Genomic DNA, 3,921 nt, shown 5'->3' on the forward strand with positions numbered 1-3,921 from the left:
TTTTTTTTTGTGAAGGACCTCCAAAATAATTGTTGCAAAATTGGACCAAATCATTTTTCTAAAATATTAGGACATATTTAATGCACAATTGACAAAATGGTTGGGTGTAAAAAGTTTTGATCCACCTCTCGTGAAAAAGACAAATTTCCGCCGATTTAGATGGAAGCGGGTCAAATTTGAACTGCAGCTGCCTCATAGTTTTCTATTTATTTTTTCCAAAAATCATTTATAGTTACATAAGCACCTATTTAATCATAAATATATGGTTTGGTGGCGATACGTCGAGGTTTGGATGGTGGCCGAGGGCTCCAACTCTAGAGCGCGTAAACTCGCATGCCCGCCGCGTGGTCACCGCGTGACCGTGGCGTTGCCATGTGTTCTGGGTGGCCTAGGCATGTCTAGTGGGTTGGGCACTCCCCAGGTAGGTGCTAGGAAGAAAATTACAACATAAGATTCTCACGAGGAGACCGATCGATGCTCAAACATGAATTAGCAGCCAAGTGTTTGATTAGCGGTACAGGAAATGTACATGGCTAATGGGCGTGTGTTTTGTCTGAGTATGATCATTTACTAAGAAGACCGTCTTCACAAATTTTCAGCTCAAAGGAGGAGCCTAGGTGGTACTTGCTTTGCAAACTACCACACTGGACATAAATACGAATGTTGAAGCTTGGCTCAAAATAATGAATGGATTGAGCTGGCATTCGGTGGAGGATGGTTATTTGGGCATAGGAAAGCACTGTAGAAAATGGATACTATTTGGACATGTCAAAGTGGTACTTTCTTCACAAACTGTTGTTGTGAACATAATAGGAAAATGTATATTGTTGAATTATTTTTGAACTAGGCAAGGAAGGTTTTTACATATTTGACGAAGATATGACCCAAAGAATTTATGAGATTTTTTGGGAATTTTGGGAATGACAGAAATAAAGGCAAAACTGCCACATGGACATGACACATAGGCAAAACTGATGAGGTGGCGCCTAGTCATAGCAACCCACCACAATTTACAAGGCTTTGACCATCTATATTGGTCGTTAACAACTAGAAATAAGGCAGCGTACTACCGTTGTTTGCTTTATGACCATTTCCTCCAATGAAATTATGACCTTTCTGACCAAAATGGTCGTTATGGTTTAGGGTTTAGAGCCCCCCAGACAGCTTTTGACCAATTGGTCTAAAATGGTCATAAATTTATGACCAATTCTTCGAGGGTCACTGACAGAAGGTCATAAGTTGACATATTTCTTGTAGTGCAAGTTGCCAAGGGACGGCCCCGCACGGTGCTCTGGGTTGGACCAACACTTAGAGAAGCACTGGCCCGGGGGTTTAAAATAAAGATGACCCTTGAGTCCGCGAAACCCAAGGGAAAAAGGCTAGGTGGCGAATGGTAAAACCAATGTTGGGCCATGCTGGAAGAGTTTTATTCAAGGCGAACTGTCAAGGGGTTCCCATTATAACCCAACCGTGTAAGGAACGCAAAATCCGGGAACATAACACCGATATGACGAAAACTAGGGCGGCAAGAGTGAAACAAAACACTAGGCATAAGGCCGAGCCTTCCACTCTTTACCAAGTATATAGGTGCATTAAGATAAACACGATAATATGGTGATATCCCAACAATAAACAAGTTCCAACAAGGAACGATCTCCAATCTTCACCTGCAACTAGCAACACTATAAGAGGGGCTGCGCAAAGCGGTAACATAGCCAAACAACGGTTTGCTAGGACAAGGTGGGTTAGAGGTTTGACATGGCAATTGGGGAGGCATGATAAGCAAGTGGTAGGTATCGCAGCATAGGCATAGCAAAAGAGCGAGCATATAGCAAGCAAAGATATAAGTGATTTCGAGGGTATGGTCATCTTGCCTGCAAAGTTCTCATAGTCGACTTGATCCTCGTAAGCGTACTCAACGGGCTCCTCGTTCACGTACTCGTCTCCCGGCTCTACCCAAGCAAGAACAACAAACAAAAAGGAACACAATCAACCACGTGCAATGCTCAAGCAACATGATGCAAACATGGTATGATATGCGGGATGCGATATGTGATGCATATGCAAGATTTGGGAAAGAATGATTGGACCTGGCCTCAACTTGGAAAACCAATAGTGCCACTGGAAAGGGGAGTTGATTTCAGTCGAAATCGATATAAAGATCACCGGAATCGGATGCACGGTATGGAAATGACAAGCAAAACAAATATGGCACCGGTCTGCGATAAACAGCAAGTAGCCTTCTAAATGCATCATAATAAATAAGCTACTGCACTCAAACATGACAACACAATACATGGAAGGGATCCACTCATGATGCTTGACAAAAGATGAACACTAAGCTACGGCTATAACACTCATTAACAGGTTCAATCAAGCATGGCAAAAGTGCAAATGATAACAGGTTACAGACTTAGTAAAATTAATAGCATGTCAGGAATTTATCATCAGGAAGCAATGTTTAGAGCATGATAACTACGTGCTACGGGAACATATCATGGCAAAGCAAGGCATGGCATGAAGCTACTCAAAGCATATAATAAACGTGCCTTGGTGACCATAAGCCAAAAGGGATCAGAAAATACAATTGCAAGGATGGGAACATAGCAAAAACATAAACAGATTCAGACTTAGTGAAAAACTGGAGCATGGCAAAACAGATAACAAGTAGGCATGTTTACGAGCTCGATGCACTCACTGTGAGGCATTGCATGACAAACTAAGAATACACCCAGCAAGAAGACATGGCATGGAAGCTAGACATGGCAATAACAACATCATACACTACTAGGAAAAGGGCTATAGATGGAATTGACACTAATGGCGCACCAGACATGTGGTGCGCCATTACTATATACTAATGGCGCACCATATGTTGGTGCGCCATTAGTAAAAAAAATTAATTTTTTCCAAAACTACTAATGGCGCACCGTGGGAGTGGTGCGCCATTACTAGTCCCACGGTGCGCCATTAGTAAAAAAAATTAATTTTTTTTCAAAACTACTAATGGCGCACCGTGGGAGTGGTGCGCCATTACTAGTTAACTACTAATGGCGCACCGTGGGAGTGGTGGGCCATTACTAGTTAACTAGTAATGGCGAGTAATGGCCCACCACTCCCACGGTGCGCCATTAGTAACTTGGCCAGCACTTCCACCGAATGCACACACCCCCCTGGACCGCCTTTTCAGTTTTAAAAAAATAAATAAATGATGAAAATGTCAAAAAATAAAACAAAATAAGTTTCCCATGTGATATGTGGTCTAGTTGTTGTGAAAATTTACAAATATGAATTTCAACTTTATTTGTGAAATCTCTCGAGAATTTGTAAAATGGGCATAACTTTTGCGTACGAACTCGGATGAAAAAGTTTTTTATATGAAAAATCATCTATTCGAAAAGTTACATCCGAATTTAACCCCGTTATACATTTTCAAAATCCTCAAAAACCTAACAGAAAAAAAGATACGGGGCTTTCAAGATCTGGAGAGGCAAAAAAATTCAAACTTACTAATGGCGCACCTACCCATGGTGCGCCATTACTATCTTCCCGCCTTCAAAATTCAAAATAAGCCAAAAAAATAATAAAAGTTACTAATGGCGCACCTACCCATGGTGCGCCATTAGTATCTTCCCGCCTTCAAAATTCAAAATAAATCAAAAAAATAAAATAAAAAAAGTTAGTAATGGCGCACCTGCCCGCGGTGCGCCATTACTATGTCGTATATATGGCTGGGCGTGGTCCTCTCCTCCTTACCTCTTCATTCTTCTCCTCCACTCCACCTCTCCTCCACTCCATCTCCTTCACCATCTTCCCTTCTCTCCTCCACCATACTACCCTCCTCCGCTCCGGCGACCTCCTCCTCCTCCTCTCCGGCGACCTCCTCCTCCCTCCTCTCCTCCTCTCCTCTCCCATCACGGT

Source organism: Triticum dicoccoides, chromosome 3A (genome assembly GCF_002162155.2).
Source record: "Triticum dicoccoides isolate Atlit2015 ecotype Zavitan chromosome 3A, WEW_v2.0, whole genome shotgun sequence".
NCBI classification, from domain to species: Eukaryota; Viridiplantae; Streptophyta; class Magnoliopsida; order Poales; family Poaceae; genus Triticum; species Triticum dicoccoides.